The 23,349-nt window shown below is 38.5% G+C and overlaps 1 protein-coding gene across 6 annotated transcripts in view; it reads right to left on the bottom strand.

Moving 5' to 3' along the window:
- LOC129771653 (insulin-like growth factor-binding protein complex acid labile subunit) overlaps window positions 1-23,349 on the bottom strand; it is a 671,410-nt gene that overhangs the window by 95,508 nt on the left and 552,553 nt on the right. The window contains exon 4 of one of the 6 annotated variants that reach the window (XM_055775521.1): window positions 6,301-6,408. The exons of the other annotated variants lie outside the window; for them this stretch is intronic. The gene's annotated coding sequence lies outside the window, so the exon portion shown is untranslated. The remainder of the gene's footprint in view (window positions 1-6,300; window positions 6,409-23,349) is intronic. 6 annotated transcript variants of the gene reach the window in all.

Raw genomic sequence — 23,349 nt, 5'->3', positions numbered from 1 at the left:
ATCCCTTTTTTTTTTGGTTCACTCCGATGCCGCAATATGAAGCAGGATAAAACTGGGAACTATCTCCCGTTCCAACTGAGACGACAATTCGAATGACACTTTGACCTAGTCGGAGCAGTTTCTGTGTTATGTAACTTTTTCTCATCTCGGTTGAAAGCAGTTTTTGGGACCAGCGTTCGACTCTTCATTTTTTGTCAAGCTCCATTCATACTAATTTGGGGGATTCTAGTCCTTACAGCGTGGTTACCAGAGCGAGAACCGACTAATTGAGGTCGGTTATTCGGACTTTCCGCGGAAAGGTTGCCGGGAAAACTTTCAGTTAGTGCCGTTATCCACCACCATCCACTAGGTGAATCCATTTCAACTCTGAATGGTCGGTGATTTCCATTGTTTTGCATATTTAACCACAGCTAATTGATTTTAACTCTGTCGGCACTAATAAACAGCCGCACAGAATAAATGTTTGTCCGGAACTGGACCGCTGTGTCCCATATAATGTATGTTGCTATCCAAAACAATTCCATGGATAAATTATGATTCGATCATGTTTGTTTGGTGTGCGCGTATGTGTGCATGCTGGCCAACAGGACTTCTGCGCTCGGCAACCGACAAATCAAATAAACGCATTGCATACACAGCTGGGTTGCCTAATTTGGCCCCCCGGCAGCCACCGCGTCTCTCCACGGGAGATCGTCGCAAATACCAACACATCGCTTTTTCGGCAGAAGGTCGGCGTGCGAAAAACGGATCCAATAGCATGATCATTCATAATGCACAAATTCCGGTGGATTCCCGCGGAGCTACCATCGCGAGCAATAAACACACCGGCAGACGCAGCGCAGTTGTTGGGTTGGTTGGGATTCATTTCGACTGGATGGCGTCTGGACAAAGCACGGATGCCCCGATAATGTTGTAGCATAGAAATGTGGGCCGTCATCGTTGGGTGGGTGGGTGTATGGAGGCAAGGAGTAATGATAAACTGGAACGAGCACAACGACAAATTTGCCCGTGTGTCGTCGAGTCCTTGAAACGGGGCGGGGTGCAATATCCTGGCAGCTCCGTTACTCCGAAACGAGGAATGAAGGTAAGCCTATTTTACCGCTGCTGTTTCAGCTGCTGTGTGTGGGAAATTTACGGCGTTGGCAATATTTCTTCACCGAGTCTGAGACACTCCGAGCGCTGGCGGTACCGGGGCTTTGGAAATCTTCTACCATTCCAGCTAAATGTACTTACATTTTAGCCCAATGAGCTTGTTCAACAACAATATTAACGAGTTGTACAGGAGCAGCAGCAACAGCAGCAGTCGGTTCACATTTCGGCCGGAAGTACATAAGGGAAATGCACTCTCGAGTTAGTATCACAATGACAATGACAGCTATGTTTTGCTGCCGGGATTTGGATTCGTACGGAATCAAATGAAAACATGATTCATTCGACAACAATGTTTCGGAGTTGTTTATGGGGTCGACACCGCCACTCACACGCTATTCGCCAGCGGGGCGGGAGGGAAAAGACAGGGAGAAGGCGTTAAAGGGTGCTCTTTTGTATGCAGTTTTATTGCGGTGTCGGAGAAGAATTTTATGAAGATGGAACCTGTTTTACAATGCTACTTTAGCGGCTTCGGTATCGCCTGAAGAAGCGTTCGCATCCAGTGAATTCGTGCGAGATCATTTCATTTGATTGGTTGTTTCGGAGTATCGGTATTGTTATGACTGTTTCTGTGACAGAGAGGTGGAACAAAAGTCGGTTGTTGGGGGCAAAAGGAAGATGAAGGGGCTTCAATTGACATATTCGTTAAACCGGGCTCAGACGGTGCGAGTAAGCATACGAGTCGGTCTAGTCAGTTACTGCAGAGCAGCTACTCACACAGTGTGAACACATCATGTCAGCTAGTGTGATATTGTTGTTGAACAAGTGATCCGGCTTGCGAGCTACTTCAAAGTTTATTGAATTTACTCGCACTCGCATCCCTCAAAACGTCAAAAACAGAATTTAGCGTTCGATTCAGGGATGGCAAATGTAAAGAAATGTCTCTATTTTTAAGATATTTGAAAATATGCGAAGATATTTATAGACTTCAAAATTATTGGAAAAACAAATAAAACCCCCATAGTCTCTAAACGAAATCGTTGTTGTTTTGTTTTGCACGCTACCGGGGCACACAGAATCTCTAATATAGAATCATTATCAGGCACAATTTTCATTCAAAATTCATTCAAATTTTGCAAAAAAAAAGTATTGTCCTAAGAAACAGAATACATATTTGATTTAAAAAAGTACATTTTCATTCATCTGCTGCTGGCAAGGCGAAATAAATAAAATTTAAAAAAATCTTTTAGACTACCATTTATAGCATCACATGCTTCCGAAATTACCTTAGCTATGGATGCTTTCGAGATTCTAAAATATATCGACAACAATCTGAACGATATTCCAGAAGAGAGGCACATCAATGTCGTTTTTAATTTCACTCTTGCAGGTATAGCATCCCTCATTAGTGTATCTTGGCGTTGTATTTTTGGACCAATGAAATCCAATAGTGTTTCCACTTAAGCCTCGTGCACAAAATACGTAACGCCCCTTATGTTATGTAACGCTAATCTTTACACAAAATCAAAAATCGTTCGTTCAACATAAAAAAATAGATATCTGTCGGAACCAAATGTTCTTACGGAAGTTCCTTCTATGCAAGTAGGAAGAACTTTCGACAAGTTCATAGAATTTTGAACAAACATAAACGGAAAATTAATGCTGACATCGGTTGGGATTGGTGCTTTCAATCCATCTGACGTTAAGCTGAGAGGAACATGAACTGATATAAATTGATGTTGATTTACACAAATGTAACTATTCCTTGGTTCAATGCAACAGTTCCTGTCGTTACATTTCACTTCTTTCAAAAGGCCCTGGGATGTTCTCACATGACGAGCAAACCACTCGGTTTAATATCCTGCTAATTCTGCTTCATTGAATTTGGAGTTTGCGAACTCAATATATTCTGCTTTGAGGGATCATCCATCGATCGCTAGATTATTTCACACATCAGCTAAAGATTACCCTGCATACTTAAAATGTTTCGTTTCCAGTTGAGATCCCTCATAACCATGAGGATGTATTGAACCTACTAACTCTCGGGTAAGAGCAGCCATCCGACTTCAACGATCCTGCGACGAATTCGACACTGCGTCCTGGAGCATTTGATTAAAATGATAAATCGAAAATATCTACACCCAAATTTTTTTCTACGCGGGAGATACGTACTTCGTAAAAAAACCACGTTGAACGGAAAATCCGCGTTGATTCGAAAATTCGCGTAAAAAACCGGGTTAATTGGAAAATCCGCGTAGAAAAAAGCTCATAAAAAACTCGTAAAAGAACCGCGTGGTAAAAAAAACTTGGTGTATCACCTTTTTGAAACAGATTCTGGTCCTCCATCCAAATTAGTTATGATTACTGGCTTGATTGTTCGTTGAAACTGAATAATCTCGAATTTAGGGAGCTTACTCACCCTTTTAAAATCGAGCTCATGAGAAAATGCGTTCAAACAGTGTCTTCCTGAACGAGCTGCAACGGACATTGGACCACTGTAGTAAACTGCATCAGCATGACCAAGGTGCCCTAGCATCCTGCGATAACAGACGGAATAAGCTTTCGTTTAGCAAATCAAAAACAAATCAAGCAAAAACAAAATCAAAATATGTGTTTTTGGTCTACAAAAATCTTAGCTTTTTCTAAAAACATCTGTATTGGAATCTGTATCAGGTATAAGTCAGATTTTTAAGCATAATTTTAGCTTTAGTATCATTGATTGGCATAGAAATTATTGATTAGACGATGCTGATTTTTTTTATCTGTATTATAGTGACTTTCAACTCATTTGGCTAGTTCGTCACTTTTACTTCCATTTTTGGAAGAATGTCGGGAGTGAGAATTGAACTCGTGACCTTTAGCGTGAGAGGCATGGATGTTACCACTACGCCAGCTCGCCTCCACGAGACGATGTTGATGGTATCCACTTAATAACAGGAAAGATATGTAGTAAAAATACATCGCTTTATTGAGGTGCAATGGAAATTCATTCGGTTACCAGGGGATACTTTTTCACATTGGGCAACGTAAATATTTTCAATATAATATATTCCAGGTACACCCAAAATGTAATGGTAGTGTATATAGCTAATGCCTAGGATATGGACTGGACAGGAATTTTTCATTCTAAGCAAATTAATCGGCTATATAAATAAATATATGATATATGACGAGATGGGAAAACATATTATTGACCTCAAGCCATTAATGCAACGTTATTTTTAAAAAAAGGCTAATTTCTGTTTGAAATCCAAAAAAATTGTAATCTGTATCTACAGATTCTTGGTTAAAAAAAGCCTAAAAAATCTGTAGAAATACAGATTATTCTGTAGATATGGTAACTCTGTTCGAGATGCACCCATCGGTGCTTGCTTGCTGGCTGATGTTAAACCCATTTAAATACGTGCTTAATCATCAGGAAACACCCCATTTGGTCCCAAAATCGAATGGCGCGTGAATTTATTTGAGAATAAAAATCGAATCTGGTTACGTAACGAGCACTGCTACCCCTCTCCCCTTATGTCACATTAAGTAACGAAACCTCGACCCCCTCCCCCTACATGCGTTACGTAATTTGTGCACGACGCCTTATTCAGGTTTTTCTCTCAACACACTGCTCTGTACACTAGAGGATCATCATCGTAGAGTTCCTTCAATATTGTTTTTGTTGCTCCTTTCGCTTGCATCCAATACCTAGCCCAAATCCTTTTGCCTTTCTGCTTTTTCGAATAGTACCTTCCGTTCGAATAAATTCAGCACAAAGTATTTTTATACACGGTCAGCGTGTATTTCGCGATAAAATTGTGTAACGATAAATGCAACTGAAAACCTGAGACGAAAACTGCCAACAGAGAAGTCGATTTCGGATCAATCAATTGTCAAATTCGGACCTGATTGCTGTTTCCGACATTTGAAAAATCATCTGGCATCCCTGGTAAGCCAATGATGTAGTATCTAGTTGCTAGTCAGCAGCTTACACTGTGTGAACGGATAAGGCGAGTCAACCAAATGTCATGCGAGTTCACCGGCCCAGTAGCTGCTCACTGTGAAGTTAGCTACTAGCAACGTATAAATGGACCTTTAGTCGTTTGAGATAAATTACTCCACAAAGTTTGAAATCTTTTAGTTGTAGATGTTCGGAAACAATAACTTATACAGGTTGGACTCGATTATCCGGAGTATTTTAATTCGGAAATCGGAAATTTTGAATTATTTGTATGATAATTCCATATTGAATAACCAATATGGGTATCAAATGAAAGGGCTTGACTAGCACAGTTATTTATGAAAAACGTAAATCCAAGATGGCCACTACAAAACGGCGGATTATACCATCAATATGGATATCAATTGAAAGGGATTGACTAGTAGAACACAGTTATTTCTGAAAAATGCAAATCCAAAATGGCCTCCACCGAAATATGGCACCATATATATTATTTCACAACCCCATCAATATGGGTTTCAAATGAAAGTGCTCGAATGGTAGAACACAGTAGATCATTAAAAATCCGTAGCCCTTTTCAGCGGATCAAATTTTGAACTACTTAACATATTTGCTTGTAGGTTATTTAGCATACTGGTGGGTTAGCTTTTCAAGAAGTTCTCATTCTGGTATTGTGGTCAATCTTTCATATATTTATTAAGAGCCGATAAAAAGTGTTTTCAATGTGTTTTCTTACATACATTACAACAGGTGACATTACGATGTATTCACACACTTAGTGTAATATGTTTTTGTAAAAAAAATATCTTCAAATGACTCAACCACGTTAAGCTCTAATGGGTTGTTTTTGGCATCTTTCCAAATATATTAGAATGTGAATTTTACAAAATACTATTTTCAAAAATTGAACTAGATATTGAACAGGAGAATAGCATGCGTCAGGTCATATTAGAGAGGTTTGAATGGAGTAGAAAACATAGAATTTTTTCCAATAGTAATAATTTTTTTTTTAATTAAATTGAATGAAAACAATGAAAAAATATATTCTAAGGTATATAGATATGTGCTCATGAGTGTGGAGTTTCAAGCTCATATTTAATCCTAAGTCAATTTGCCAAAATAGCTTCCTAACCTAGTATGATGTGTGATGTTCTGGAGTCGAGTGACATCATTGCATTTTTAACATAGGACTACGGAATTATTATCGACAGGAAAAAACATTATAGGAATTTGTAAATAAATTATTTAGTACAACAAATGCTTACTTTAAGTTTTGCACCGATGAACACATCTTTCAGGAGAGAAGCCCGTGCAGCCGTCGAGTACAGACGTTTTTTCCAGACGATCCGTCCCAGTTCATTGAGTTTTGCTAACTGTTGGAGAGTTTTGTGATTTATTTGATATTCATTCCTGTTGTGGTACACTGAGAGAAATCATTAGTAAATATAACGAATTTTTTGGTAAATACTACCAATCTATAGTCATTTTCGACCGTACTAATAAACACATATGTCAAGCAGAACCATGATTCGGAAGCCCAATATCGGCTACATTTTTTCGCCGAAAATGCACGTATCAGAATTATATCCTTATTATACCTCCGTATTGCCTTATGGGAACAATGAAAATGGTTAATACGCGCTTTTCTCACCAATTTTCAGATATGACAATATCCAAGCTTACTAATGTTATCGAGTAAAATATACTAATCTCTGGTAGGGATGCGGGTTTGTTGACAATATGTACAAAAAATTTGTACATTCTACTAATTTTGCATTACCAAATGTATTTAAAGGGTGTGTCACATCAAATTGCATCACGGAAAAAACGCTGTAGAAATTCGCTCAGTAGACCGATCCTTTTGAAAATTTTAGGCAGTAAAATAAAAACTATTAAACAACTTTTGGCATTTTCTTTTTATTCGTACTTCGAGCCCCAGCCCGTATGCTCGCACCTTCCTCTTTACCCCGTCCATAAGGTTCTGTACAACGTCAGGTTGTAGTTTTTTTTGAACAGAAATCCATTTTCCCTTGAAGTCCGCCTCCGATTTGACAACTTTTGGGTTCTTCCGGAGGGCCTGCTTCATAATCGCCCAATATTTCTCTATTGGGCGGACCTCCGGCGCGTTGGGCGGGTTCATTTCCTTTGGCACGAAGGTGACCCCGTTGGCTTCGTACCACTCCAACACGTTTTGACAACTTTTGGGTTCTTCCGGAGGGCCTGCTTCATAATCGCCCAATATTTCTCTATTGGGCGAACCTCCGGCGCGTTGGGCGGGTTCATTTCCTTTGGCACGAAGGTGACCCCGTTGGCTTCGTACCACTCCAACACGTCCTTTGAATAGTGGCACGAAGCGAGATCCGGCCAGAAGATGGTCGGGCCCTCGTGCTGCTTCAATAGTGGTAGTAAGCGCTTCTGTAGGCACTCCTTAAGGTAAACCTGCCCGTTTACCGTGCCGGTCATCACGAAGGGGGCCCTCCGCTTTCCGCAAGAGCAGAGCGCTTGCCGCACCATGTACTTTTTGGCAAACTTGGATAGTTTCTGCTTGCGAATCTCCTCCGGAACGCTGAATTTGTCCTCTGCGGAGAAGAACAACAGACCCGGCAGCTGACGAAAGTCCGCTTTGACGTAGGTTTCGTCATCCATTACCAGGCAATGCGGCTTCGTCAGCATTTCGGTGTACAGCTTCCGGGCTCGCGTCTTCCCCACCATGTTTTGCCTTTCGTCGCGGTTAGGAGCCTTCTGAACCTTGTATGTACGCAGGCCCTCCCGCTGCTTGGTCCGCTGGACGAATGAACTTGACAAATTCAGCTTATTGGCGACATCCCGGACCGAACTTCTCGGATCACGTCTAAACTGCTTAACTACGCGCTTGTGATCTTTTTCACTGACGGTGCGTCCATTTTTGCCGTTCTTCACCTTCCGGTCGATGGTTAGGTTCTCGAAGAACCGTTTTAGTACTCTGCTGACCGTGGATTGGACTATTCCCAGCATCTTACCGATGTCCCGATGTTACAACTCCAGATTCTCAGATGAGTGCAAAGGATTAATTCACGACGCTCTTTTTCGTTCGACGTCATTTTTCCAAATTTACGAAAAATTGACAGTGATGCATGGCCAACGTGATCTATACACTCTTATCTGATTATAAGCGGAAGCTGAAGATATAATTCCTAAAAATTAAATTTCTACAGCGTTTTTTCCGTGATGCAATTTGATGTGACACACCCTTTAGTAGTTTTCGACCGAGGATTTTTCTAAGGGTATTATCACCATCATTCTACAACTAGGTTTATTTTTTTTTATATCGTTTATCGTACAATCTTACAATTTTTTTAGTTATCATTTAATAACACTTCTTCAGTAATTTGGTAAGTACATGTAGATAAAGGTGGCTGTACACTGTTTGTCCGGAGGTCAGGTGTTTGACACTATTTGACAGATAATGTTTGGTTTGAAATTTGTACAAACAGTATTTTGTTTGCCACTCTCCAATTATCTACAGTGGCAAACAATGACAAACATCGAATATGGAAATAATTCGATTGAAATATATAAGGTAACCTAACTAAGTCTACCAAACTGACTTAGTTAGGTTAGTGTTAGGTAAGTGTGCTCCCGTGGCCGAGTGGTTAGCGTCAAACCTAACATGCCGGGGGTTCGGGTTCGATTCCCGTTCTGGTCGGGGAAATTTTTCTTCAAAGAAATTTCCTCTGACTTGCACTGTGGTCACGAGTATTCTAGAGCTTGCCACTCAGAATGCATTCATGGCGTGTTATTTGGCATAGAAATCTCAACTAAGTACTAATGAAAATGACGCAAGTAATACTACGTTGAGAAGAAGAACCTAACTAAGTACCGACAGGTTCGAAGAACAGGCCGAAAAAATATTTTAGGCATCCAATAAATGAATATTTGCTTGTCGCGTTTTGTGGCGAATATATTTGATCAGTACACGTTGATTAAATTTTGTCTGCCAATTTTTTTTTGAGATTTGAGTCGGGTAAGACAGACACTTCACCGAAGACAACATTTTGTTTCAAAAACAATTTGATTATCTCCTCCTTCTTTTTTAACAGATGCCCAGACATGAAAAAATGAGCTTTAAGTCAAGCCTTTTTGTTTTCGTATTAACCGAACCCTTGTTTCATGTATAAGACCATAGCCAAACCGACCATAGCTAAGCATCATGCACCATCATACCAACTCAAAAAATGGACACGTGATATGTTGGGTTTGGAGGTATGTTTTTCTCAGAATCTACACCCAAACTAGCGTTGGCAGCAAACATTTCATCTTTGGCAGAAATGATGCCATTTAGTGTGCTGGAGAGTCAAATGCGCAAATAATGAGCTATTTAATAGATTAAAAATGATTTGTATGTATGCGAGCAGACATCTCTTTCTATTTTCTTTTCTCTTTTCATTTAGGATTGTGCCAAAAAAAGTCTATACGACGTCAATAGGGATCGAACCAAGGCCGGCTGGAAAGCAAAGCTAATTTACACGACGACGATATCCGCATGGCTAATGATGCTTCAGCAGTTATTCATCAAATAAGTGGTAATATTGCACCTGACTATAAAATGAAGTTGGAAAGTGTTTTCTAAGAGTAAAAAAGGAGCGCATGAAGGAGAACAATATCTATCTCGATCTGGGCCGTGTATTAGGCAAAGTATGCGGAAAGCTTATTTGTCTTTTGTTTCGCTCGCTCGTATTAATCTTATATTGCTGTACCATGTATATTATACAAATGCTTACCAGTCATGAAATTTTCTGTTATGTTATGTCTCATTTAATGTCATAAATCGGGATGTCCAAGTCGGAAGAAACTTCTTTGACGAAAAATTTCCCCGACCAGAATGGGAATCGAACCCGAACCCCCTGCATGTTAGGTTTGACGCTAACCACTCGGCCACGGGAGCACACCCGTTTATTCTGATTACGCTTATTATGACGTCTTTGTCAATTCCCTTCGATATCATTCTAAATCGGTCCAATAGATTCTGATATAAACGTACCACCAGCTGAAAAAAACACGGTTTCGAGAGAAAAAGATCCGTACAGCTATACTACATCACTTGAGATGATTCCATATTTTTTGCTGTAACTATTCAACGAGCTGAAATATCGGAAAATTCTTTCTCATTCTCATTCTCAAACTAATTCTTCGTACTTCTGGATCATTTCCATTGCCTTCATACGCATGGAGATGGTTGCTGAGACATTGCAAGATTGCTTCGTCAAGATGAACCGTGAACTGCAAAACTTAGACGAATGGTTGAGATGGAAAAAACTTAAGTTAAATATTAGCAAAACAAAGTATATGGTAGTATCGACACGCAATCTTGACAGTGATAGTCTTAGTATAACTATCGATGGGCAAACTGTGGAAAGAACGACTTCAATCAAATATCTTGGCGTTATTCTTGACGAAACGCTGCGCTTCGACGAACATATAAACTATACTATAAAGAAGGCAGCTCAAAAATATGGAGTGCTTTGTAGAATTAATCGATTCTTGACCTTTGAAAGTAAAATTACCATCTACAAAGCATTGATCGCTCCACATTTCGATTATTGTGCATCTGTGCTATTTCTCGCAAATAAGAGGCAAATGAATAGAATGCAAATTGTTCAAAACAAGGCCATGCGCTTGATATTGAGATGCGATCGACTTACTCCACGAAGATTTATGCTTGAATGCCTACAATGGATGTCAGTGGGACAGCGTATCAAATATTGCACTCTTACGTTCATATATAAGATGGTTAGCGGCATGACACCGAACTATTTACAAAACACGATAACGTATGGAAGAGATATGCACCGATATAACACAAGGCAAGCAAGTGACCTCAGAACCATGAACTTTCGAATGTCATGTACCCAAAACTCACTTTTTTATAAAGGATATCGCCTGTATAACACATTACCAAATGAAGCAAAGACAGCAACAAGCCTTCGAATATTCCGTAGTATTTGTAAAGAGTTTTTGAAGCATGATTTAGATTTTTGACCCTGCATATAATTAATGTTAGTGTGTAAGATGACGAAGTTTAACGGATATTTGTATTTTCTTATCTTTAGACTATAATGATGATGGTTAACTTAAACAATATTTGTGAAATCTTCAATATGTTTGGATATAAAATAGTTTGTCAATAGTTTGAGCCCGCGCGCGTTAGCACACATAGACAACTTGAGATAGAACATATGCAAAAACAATTCTTTTTAATGAAAGCATTCAAATGGGTTTAATGTGGAAACCAGAGGTAAGCTAGGGATAGCTCAATCGGAATACTTGTAAATTCATCTTCTCAATAGATAATTATAACAAGATTTTTCTGTGTTGTGGCAGATCTTATTGCAGATTCAGGTTGACACGTTTATACCCCAGATTGAATGTAGGGCCTGAAGTATCGGCTGGAATTAGGCTTAGGTTTGCTCAGCTATCTGGTTTCGAAAACGATTAACAGACCGTTGTCGGGTATCCAGTGAAGCGGGAATTCCTTTGTAAATTTTAGGCTAATGCTGACATAGGTATTGGGTTCAATTCCTGATCGGTCAAGGATTTTTTCGGGTTGGAAATTTTCTTGACATGCCTTGGGATATGTAAAGTAATGGGCCTGAAGTATTGGCTAGAATTAGGCTTGGGTTTGCTCAGCTACCAGAACTCGGAAACGATCGCAAATGCAGGCCGTGACCGGGGATCTGATAAAGTGGGATTTCCCTTGTAAGTTCATGGCTAATATTGACATAGGCATGGGGTTCAATTCCCGATCGGTCCAGGGTCTTCCCGGGTTGGAAATTCTCTCGACATGCCATGGGTTAAATACGTTAAGTTGATAACATAAATTGTTCTTCAATTAGGAATCTATGTTTGTAATATAACCAGTCCGTTTGTTTTGTTTTTTACTTCAATGTGCTTACTGGTTATTTTAATAATTGTTACATAAAGATCAACAAGAGAACTCGTACAGTACAAACTTTTTGAGGAGATCATCATCATTATTTCATTATTTCATAAAACGAGGAAATTATTGTCTTTTGAGTGTATGTGTGTCCGTGTATTTTTCTTGTCAAGACTATGGTGATGATGGTATTTTTTTTTTTTGCTTTTATATATATCTTAGTTATTCAATTAAATTTAAAAATAATTGTGAAGTCTGCAATAGTTTGAGCCCGCGCGCGTTGGCAAACATAGAGAAACGTGAGATTGAACAAAAGCAAAAGAATTTTTGATCGAATAAAACAAAGTCATTCCAAGGGGTTTAATGTGGAAACCTGAGGTAAGCTAGGGATAGCTCAATCGGAATACTTGTAAATTCATCTTCTCAACAGATAATTATATCAAGATTTTTCTGTGTTGTGGCGGATCTCATTGCAGATTCAGGTTGACACGTTTATACCCCAGGTTGAATGTAGGGCCTGAAGTATCGGCTGGAATTAGGCTTAGGTTTGCTCAGCTGTCTGGTCTCGAAAACGATTAACAGACCGTTGTCGGGTATCCAGTGAAGCGGGAATTCCTTTGTAAATTCTAGGCTAATGCTGACATAGGTATTGGGTTCAATTCCTGATCGGTCAAGAATTTTTTCGGGTTGGAAATTTTCTTGACATGCCTTGGGATATGTGAAGTGATGGGCCTGAAGTGTCGGCTAGAATAAGGCTTGGGTTTGCTCAGCTACTAGAACTCGGAAACGATCGCAATTGCAGGCCGTGGCCGGGGATCTGATAAAGCGGGATTTTCCTTGAAAATTCATGGCTAATACTGACATAGGCATTGGGTTCAATTCCCGATCGGTCTAGGGTCTTCCCGGGTTGGAAATTCTCTCGACATGCCATGGAATGAATACTTTAGACAAAGGCTTAAATTGTTCTATCGATTAGTAATCTATGTCTGCGGGATAACCAGTCCGTTTTCTTTCCAATTTAATGTGCTTACTGGTTAGTATGATGTAATAAACTCAGTAACTCAATTATTATCAATAAGATAACTCGTCCCGCTCAAGCCTTTGTAGGGGAAAGAGGTGGGACCATCATCATCATTTTTTCTTGAGTCACGTTCAACCCATCCGCAAGTTGTTGATGCGTTTGATGCGTTATTTTCGTCTAAAAAGGCTTGCAGTTTACTGCCCCTGAACGCTTTTTCTAATTTTTTTAAACCACTTAAAGCACTGCGATTTTCCACCGTAAGGTTCGACCAGCATTCGATGCGATGTAGTTTTCTTCAGATGCTAACGGTAAATCGATGTTGACCTAGCCTGACCAAATAGTTCAGGAACAAAAACGGAGCGCACAAACCAATAAACTACAGAAAAAGATTTTTTTTTTGTTAATCAAAATAAATTATTGAGTATCCGATTAGTTTCTGAGTATCTCTCCACAAAAAAAACATTTACATTGATCATCATCAAACATTATTTCCTAGAAACAATAATCCATCACCTTTCGCAGAATTACAACAAAAAATCCGAACCAGATCGATTGTGTGGTGAAGGCGACAGCACTCGCAATGCAACATATTTTCATCTTCAGTTTTCAACCGAAGAACACTCTCTCACCCCAGTAAAATACCTTCTTCATAAATGGCTTAAAACGTACTGCACTTCGACGCCATTTTCAACTAAGAAACAATTGTTAAATTTGCGTAAATTGAATGTTCGATCGGAAAAAATTAACAATAAGTCCGAACACATTCTCAAATTCACATAAGCTCAATTTTCAAATAAATCGCGTTTCATTATTAAAAACATTTTCATACTCGAACGACGGTTCAAATTGATAAAAAGACGGAACAATCGGAAATGGTCAAAAACGGTACTGCCCTGTTCAAAACGATACGATTGATCAGCCTATGTTGACCGCAAATCGTTCTTTTGGTACCCAAGAAATCGTGTTTTGTTTAGGGTTGAATTCCTTCGCTAGATTCAAAATAAGGCAATGGTGCCTTGGCATAATGAAGAGGATTGCATGAGAATGATGAGGATTTACCATTGGTTAGTTTATATAAGGTAAATGATTTTGGTTTGTCCAGTCGAAAATATGATCATGGTTTGTCCACTTTCTTGAATGGTCTAATTCAGCTTACGTTTGTCAAATCAGGTATTCCAATGTTTTAAAACATATAAATAAAATTGTGTTTTCCATGAATTACAGTAGTTTTATAGTATATTTTTACGGAATCACATGGTTTAAAGGATTACAAAATACACCTTCTATTTGAGTCAATGCGCCCCTCATTCGAGCTAACTTTTAATCGATCACCAGATGATTATTTCACACGTATTCAGACCTTTTCTGGATTATAACACTTACAAATATTGTAAACATCATGCTTGCACACCATTTGTATCAGATTTACATAGCTAACCCATTAAGTTAAGGCATTTCGATGAACTCAATTCTGATCATGAGTTGTCCGATTCAATAATGTTGTTTTGTCCACATGATTTCTATGGCAACCGCTTGGCGCGCTGCAGTTTGTTTATTGTGTGCTTCGCGTATAGCAGAAATTAAGTTTCTGTGTTGAAGTGAACATATTTAAAATGCCCAAGAAAATGTAATATTCTGAAGAAAGCCTACATTATGAATGGCTGAATATGATGACAGTAAACTCAAGCAATGATAAATGCAACATCTACTTGAGAATTCGAATGTTCAAAAATGGTGATTTCTAAAGTCGGTCAAACCATGATAATTTTTTGGACAAATCATGATCAGAGGTGGTCAAACCATGATCATAATTCCTCTTTGAGGAAAATCGTTGAAAACATAAAAATTTGAATAATTTCAACACCTTTTGGTAGTATGAGCAACTAGAGACTTGGGGCTTTTCAACAAACCCAAACTCGTATCGATTATATATGATTTTCATGAAGAAAAATCGATCTGCATTTACCAGTTGCGTGAAAACACCCCAAATTGGACAAACCAAGATCATTTACCCTACTCTGAAATCGTCTAGTTGTCGTGATCCTGTTAATTAAAAAAATATGCATGCAGAGAAATGAGATGAGAATATGCGTATTTCAATTACCGCTTGCAGCCAGACTTTCAGTAAACAATGAAAGCCCAATTTTAGCATTTGTAATATTAATGTTTTGATTCTAATTCTTGCCATACAAATGAAACACAAATTTCTGCATTACTCGAGAATTAATCAAGCAAATGAAACCAAATTAGGCATATGAAAGTTTTAGGGTGCAATAATTGTTTCTATGGTGGTTAGACACTCCACCCCCCTCTCTAAGGGGGGGCTGCCATACAAATGAAACACAAATTTCTGCATTATTCGAGAATTGATCAAGCAAATGAAACCAAATTATGCATATGGATGTTTTAGGATACAATAAATGTTTCTAAGGTGGTTAGACACTCCACCCCCTCTCGAAGGCGGGCTGCCATACAAACGAAACACGGATTTCTACATTACTCGAGAATTAATCGAGTTGTCTTTATTTTATCATATTTTTGTATCAAACATTTATTCCATGTAACGGAGAAACATGTTATTTGCAAGTGGTTGAAAAATCTTGAACGAGAATTGTGTCTGAAAGAGAGAATTGTGAGTACTAGGAATTTTATAGTAAATTCAACGGGGTCGATGAGAAGACCAATCAATGAACAGTTCTGCGATTGGACCCATAAACTTGCGCTTAGTAAGAAAACGTAAATGTTTGAAGGTATTGATAACAAAAATAAAATTTTGAGCGGGACGAAGTTTGCCGGGTCAGCTAGTTACATATATTATAAGTCCATCCATATGGGACAATTCACATTGATTGACGGAATGAGACCGATAATACCTCCCAAAATGATACCCATTTTAAGTCCCATTCAGAGGACCCTAACCTATTTCCCGCTCATTCCACTCGCCGACGACCTTTCGCCGGCCGTATGGTAATTAAAATACGTTAAACAAAAACCAACAAACGATTGAAATTAATTTCCTGAGCTTGTTTTTCCCATATCCTGTTATCATCGAGACCGGAGGACCCAATCATTGTACTTTCAGTCCGGCAAGGTTTTGTCCTTTTCCCTGCTGTTCCTGCTGAACTTGCCACAATCCGTCCGTTAGCAGTTGAAATCCATTGTGTCTGTGGTGTCCCCTGCCGGCTGCCGACATCGTCAGCACACCTTGCAGCGAGAATGATGCGGACGGCTCCATTCCGCCTTCGAACCATCCTCGAAATGGTAACCCATTCAGGTTATATGTTGATTTGAAATTGTACTTTTATTGCGCTTCAACGACCATTCCGGTTACCATCGTCAGAGTCGTCGGAGTCGGGAATCCACATGACTGTTGGCCCCAGACGAGCTACGGCTCGGGATTGGGCTCCGAGAAAGGATGACAAAATGGAAATAATATGCAAATAGATCTTCGGGACCTTTCGTCTTACTCCGCCTCCACCTACGTAGCGTCGTTGCCATGGGATGGGTTGGCTTGACTTGGCAGCTGGAATAGCAAAGATATGTCCGTCGGACCACGGCCGGGACCACAACGACCACCTAACGACGAACGAACGAACGGCAAACGGTGTGTTTACTCATTCTCTCACCCAATTTTTTTTATACACCCGTTTGCGTCCCGGAAGGTTCCTGGAAGCACTGAAAAGGTGTTCCGATGCGCCTCGGTCACCAAACAAGTGCAATGTCGGTGGCAAAAATAAATAACAGTACAAGAAATTCTCTCTCGTACCCGGTTTCCACCGGTGTACCAACCGGGTAGAGGGCAAAAATTGATACTAGGAAATACCACTTTCCACTTCTCTACCGGGTTCATGTTTTCATTCAAACTTGACTCGTGCACTCGCCTTTCTTGCCGTGTCGCGTCTGAAGAGAACTTCCCACGAATTGAGCGAAAATACTCCAAAGCTCAAAAGCTCGCAGAATTGCATTAGCATTTTTGTTGCCGCTCCTGATGCACTTGAGTGATCCCGGCGGAATTGAGTTCTTCAGAGCACCAGCATCGGAACGCTTCGCAACCAGCCCTCAACGAGGGCAATTAGTGGATCTCGCTTTTTCAAAAGTTGCACCACAACCGTTTCAGGCAGTCATCATTCGTTTGCACGTCATGCCATAATTATTCACTTGCTTGTAACGACATCAAACGGACTAAGCCCACCGTTGCGGAAGGACAGCAATGTGTTCTCGAAACTCATCACTCATTCGTTTCATATGTCGGGAAGAATTGCGGGGAGGAACGGGTTGGCAAACCACTCTCAATCTTCCTGCGTAATTGCGACATAATGAACTATTTAAAATTCCAATGTTGTTGGTTTCAGCAAATTTCAAAAAAAACTTTTCCTTCCCCGAAAAATGTTAATTTGATAACAATTTTATCTTCAGCATCATGATGACAGGTAGAGCATATTGTGCGGAATCTACTGCTGATGTCGCTCCTCATCCGAAGCGACACCAAATGTTACACCATTTTTTCCCACCCTCTCTCTTTTACTCCTGTGAGGCTTTCGCTGCCGGCAGAAGTGAAAGTTTTCCGTTGTTGCCCTATCGTGATGCTACCACACCGGCAGTGGAACCGACGACAAACTCTGCTGCATACATTTTCCCACAAACCACTTAGCGGATGCCACCCGTAAAAGGTTGTAGGTGGAAAATTTGCAGACCCTAAAAAAAGAAACAATTGCACTTACTTCGTCATTCAAAATTTCCCAAATACCCATCGCAACGATTTTTATTTCCGAGACAGGTGATAGTGATAGTCTGCCCGCATTTAATTCCAAACTCATGTTAAACATCCTTCGATCGGCTGTGTTATCCGCTCTCTCACCCCCCCCAGGAGCACCCACCCGGAAAATAAAATTGTACTCTGAAGGTTGCGTCTGGGAGGCTAGCAACGGTAGAAAAAAATTGATCTGGTCGTTCCGCTCGACTGCCGGAACGTCACCTTTTGCAGGTGCAATTTGAATTTCCATTAAAATTTGATTGGATTTGGAAGCTCTTCCAACTGCCATCGGGGTGCGGGTGTGCGCGCTGGTGTCCTGCGCGACGTGACGCAACAACTATTCCGCTCCTTTGTCATCAACAGTCGCTAGGTTTTCCGTTTTTTTCCTCGCTCGCTCGTTTCCTCCATTTCCAGGGTAATGAGTGGATGATGGTAGGAGAAACGGAGTGGCATCCACTAACTAGAAATGAATTTTCAAGTGGTGCACAGTGCATTTCGATTAGATTGCCTAAACTCGAACCGGGGGAGAGTTCGGGACTAATTTTGAATTTTGATGGTTCTTTCTCTTATTTTGAGGAGATTCTATTAAACTTTTGTATACGACCAAGCTTCTGCCGTAACTTACATAAAAAGTAAAATGAAAAAAAAACAATATCTCAGAATTCAGCTCACATGATATGGAAACAAAACGTCGAGTTACTTTGAACTTTCTAATGAATATTTTTCTAGAATTGGAACAAAAATCTTTCTCAAAGTGACCCAAAAATAATTTAAATCCTCTTAACCTGTATCCCTTCTAGAATACACTAGATTTTGCTTCTCTAATGGATGAGTCAAGTACAATATCGCCATTCTCAGCGTAAGAGTATTTCTGTTCACAGTTGTACCGTAAACAGTGGTTCATACACCCAAAATTAATTTTAAGCACATGTTTTGACATCCTGATTTTCAACATAAAATGAGCTTAAAAATAAGAGAAATATTTGTTACCCTTCCATACTGGTACAGCATTTGTAGAATATACTAGCTGTCCCGGTGAAAAGCGTCCACCGTCCAAAATACAAATGAAAATGTGGCTTACAACAATGTCATTGTGGAATATATGAGAATTTTTTTTACGAACTTTCTCTTGAATCTTTTCAAAAAAATTCAAAACTTTTTCACACCATAACATTGATGTATGAGCAGAGACGAATACAACAAAATAAGTACGGCTCAAATCGGACCATTCCTTCTTCGGGTTTTGCGCTAAGCAACACATATGGCCTTCCATTTCAATTTATATAAACAGAAGATATAAGAGTGCGTTATTTCGCCTAGAAATGCATTTCCACCTTCAAACAAAGGTCAATTTCGTTAGTGCAAACATCGAATGGACTAACAACGTTTATCATGATGTACTTTTCGAACATATGGGTATTAAATTTTCCGAATTATCCGACCTTTCCTCAGAGTTTTCCAAAAAAAAATTCGATTTTCTCTCCACTGTAATGATTTATGGACCGAGACCACAAAAAAAATTAATTTTTATTTTTATGCAACCAGTCTTCAGAAAACGTACGCAGCGCTGCGCTTGAGTTTAATTTCCTTCAGCGCGCGTTCAAAGCAAACTCGTATTCTCTCTTGGTGCGAAGTGCACAAAAATTCATAAACACGTCAACGCAAAATGTACCGCTCGGAACCATATTTCGGATATCTTGGCGATATTGTCATATGATGCAGAACACAGATCTGAACTTTATGCACAGGTTTCATTTGGTTGATATTTTTAATGAATTAGTTCAATATACCTTTAAGCTTTCTACTTCGGTACCTATTTGATTGAAAGCATGAGAAAATCTTCGAATACAATGCTTTTCAAATAAAGCGAATAAGAATCAAACTTCGGACACTATTTATAAAAAAACAAATTTTGGACAGATTGAATTCATTGTTCAATTGTTTTCCCCAAAATGCTCTTCATGGTTTAAAATACCGTAAGGCTTATATTGCTTCAATGATAATGATGTATTTGAATTCAGGTTATTTGTTGTTCAAAGTGATAAAATAATTGAAAATAATCATCAGAGCATAAATCTTGATTCCTAATTTTTTTTTACATAGTTACATCTATTTTGTCATTATCATTTTGTACAAATTTTTCTTCCTTAATTCTTGAATTTGCAGCTGTTTTGTCATTTTCAGTTCTTCAAAGTTTTTCTTTCTGATCCATCCGTTCTTCCTGCTTTCTCAGCTTAGTTAATGTTTGGATTTCTGTTTCTTCCTGTTTCAACTCAGTTTTCATTTTGTCTTCCACAAGTTTTTGTTGGCGCTTCGTCATTTCAATCAACTTCTTCGCAGGTTGTACTTCTTTATACAACATATCCCAAGACGTTCGTTCTAAGCAAAGTATAAAAACAACAGCGCGTTTCCATACGAATGCTTGTCTGACGAAAAATCTCTCAACAGAGAAAGCAACTCAGATTCAAGTGAGCTGAGAAACAAGTATAAATACGGCGTAGAGCAGGGCGCAAAATTCAGCACAGAATTTTGATTTTATTGATTGCATTTGTTTTTTGTTTTTTACATGGCCTTGGAATAGAGGGCGCCATATTTTTATATATTTTTTTTTTGAAAGCTGAGTTTTTTTTAAATAATATACCAAAACTCCGAGATGTGATTTTTGTCGTTTTTATGTTATGATTTTTCAAAGTTAACCGATGGTTAAAAAACATGTTTTTTGTTCTTCTATCCAAAAATGACTTTTTATAAAAAAAATCATAACTATTGAGCTACTGAGCTACTTGAACTACTACTATCAAATTTAAGCCAATGAGCTAGTTTAGAAAAAATAATTATATTTGCAAGAATTATGTTTGTGTAATTATTGATTTTATTTGTTTTTTTTTATAGTTTACATGGTTAAAGATAGAGAGCGACATATTTTTTCATATCTTTCTTGAAAGCTGAGGTTTTTTTACATAATCAGGGATGTGTTCTTCTTCGTTTTTGAGTTATGATTTTTCAAAATTACCTTGTATTCAGTCTTCGTTCAATATTCATATACGAATAGTCTAGATGTATGCGACTAGCTTTAAATTTTTTCACCAGTGTAATATTTATTTCATGAAGTAATAGCTCATTGACTTCAATTTGATATGTCGATTATCTAAATCGTCCCAACATTCAAAACGTATTAAATTTTGGAAAAAGTCATTTTTGGAAAAAGGGGTAAAAATGATTTTTGAACCCTCGGTTTACTTTGAAAAATCATAACTTCAGAATGACAAAAATCACCCCATTTTTTTTGATATAGTAGGTACAAAAACCTCAGCTTTCAGGAGAAATATAAAAAAAATATAGCGCCCTCCAGTCCAAAGCCATGGAATGAACAAAAAACAAATACAATCAATGATTGCGAAAACAGAATAGAAAAATTTATGAAAGTATAATATCTTTACGCAAAGGATTAGCTAATTGGTTTAAATTTTACATATCTATCATCTGTGTCGGTCCAATAGTTCAAAAGGAATGGTTTTTTTGAAAAAAGGCTTTTTTTGAAAAAAAAAAGCGGAAATTTCTTTTCGAACCACCCCAAAATGGAAATGGGCACCCTAATGAAGAAATAAAAAAACGTGATAAATAATGTGTGAGAAGGAACAAAACCACCACCTTTTACGAAAACCTGTGAACCACTATATCGGTTTGGCATGGAATGGCTGTATAGATAGAAGATATGAGAGTGTGTTAAATATTCCGCCTAAAAATTCACTTACACCTTCAAACAAAGATCAATTTCGTTAGTACAAACATCGAATGAACTAATTGCGCTTATCGTGACGTAATTTTCGACATATCGGTATTCAATTCTCCGACCTTCCTTTAAGTTTTTCTGTTTTTCCGATTTTTTTTTCTCCACTATATTAATCTATGGACCAAGGCATATACAACACAAAAAAACGGCTCAAATCGGACCATTCCTTATTCGGCTTTTGCACTTAGAAACATATTTGGCATTCCATTTTTATTTATATAGATATGCCATAGTAATATAAGAGCAATATGAGAGAACGAAACAAGAGACACATTGCAAATAAGCACGTAGACTTTAACCAGATGGTCATTCGTCCTTGAGGTAATAATCAAATGAATAGATCCTACTCCATTTTATAATGTGGTGTAATATTTTCACGCATCTGGCACCAATGGCTATGTGGATAGCGTAGTCGTGTAAAACAGCATTGCATTCCAGCCGACCATGGTTCGATCGGTTAGAGTTTTTTTTTTGGATACAATTCCAAGCTGACGTTCACTCTGAGAGGAAGAGAGGTCTGCTCCATTACATGCAAATATTTTAAAATTCTCGAAAAAGCTGTTTTTAGATCATTTCACCTTTAGCACACGAAAAAACATTCTGACTTGATTTTCCGAAGACCAATTCTGCGATGGAAAAAAGGTGGGGCATAAAAATAAAACAGTGTACAACTTACTATAGGGACGGAATGTGTGTGGCCATCATGTAATTTTTTTCGATTACATACCTGAAATATAGAAGAAGAAAAAAATAGTTATAATAATATATAGAACAACACATCACAATAAAAGTGATAAAACTTGATTCTCAACACCATGAACACATGTAGAGTATTCAATCGTGGGCAAACGCATTTGATGAGTCCTTCATCGGGTTGATTTCTTTTGACGTAGGATCATGCATTTCGGGAGCCGTTTTAGTATGAATTCAGTGTTTCATTGTTCGTCTATACAGCAGGCACTGCAAGTGAATGCTGAGAGTTAATTCGAAAACGTTGCCTGCAAGTGTTAGGTTGCCATGGGAACGTATATTACTTGAAATTATGATGACAATGTAGGTTTCTATCGAATTTGTTTCGTGTGTTGTTTTTGTTTTCATATACTACTGTCATTGCGAGGCTTGCTACTGAAGAAAATATTACAAGGCAGCTTGTGAACTGTTCATGTGAGGGTAAGAATGAATCATGAAACAATCATCTTGAGCTGTTTCCAAAAAAACACACAAGTGGAGTGGATTTTAATGCGTGACATAGAATACAGGGGAATTTTATCACAATATGTGATCCCCTAAGCGTGCATCGGAGTTGAAGTAAGTATACATAATATGATTCGGCATGAGTTTGATAATGGATTTTTCCAAACATATCCAAAATCAATGTGCAACAAATAGCTTAACACAATCCAATGTCAACTATGTGCACACAACTGAAATATGAGGTAGTGTCGGTGGATGCTTTGCAAATCGTAAAATGAAAACCTTTGTTGCTCCTTTTTGTCGAGTGTCTAGCGACACATTACAATAATATACAAAAGTATCTGTGAACTTGCCACTCAAAATATAAACAAACTAGAAAATACACAAATATACAGTCATTCCGATACAGTGGTTTTCCGATTTTCGTAGAAAGTGGCAGTTTTGTTCTTCATCGTAAAATCTTAGAACCGTTTTAGGATGGTTCGAAAAATCAATTTTTACCGTTTTTTTTCTCGAAAAATGACTTATTTCAAAAGTTCAAAACTTTTGAACCACTGGACTGATTCAGATGATCGACATATCGAATTAAAGCAAATTTGTTTTAAATATAGAACATAGGGATTATATTCCGTTTCCGTAA

This window comes from Toxorhynchites rutilus, chromosome 2 (assembly GCF_029784135.1).
Source record: "Toxorhynchites rutilus septentrionalis strain SRP chromosome 2, ASM2978413v1, whole genome shotgun sequence".
Lineage (NCBI taxonomy): Eukaryota > Metazoa > Arthropoda > Insecta > Diptera > Culicidae > Toxorhynchites > Toxorhynchites rutilus.
This window is presented reverse-complemented; position numbering and strand designations above follow the sequence as displayed.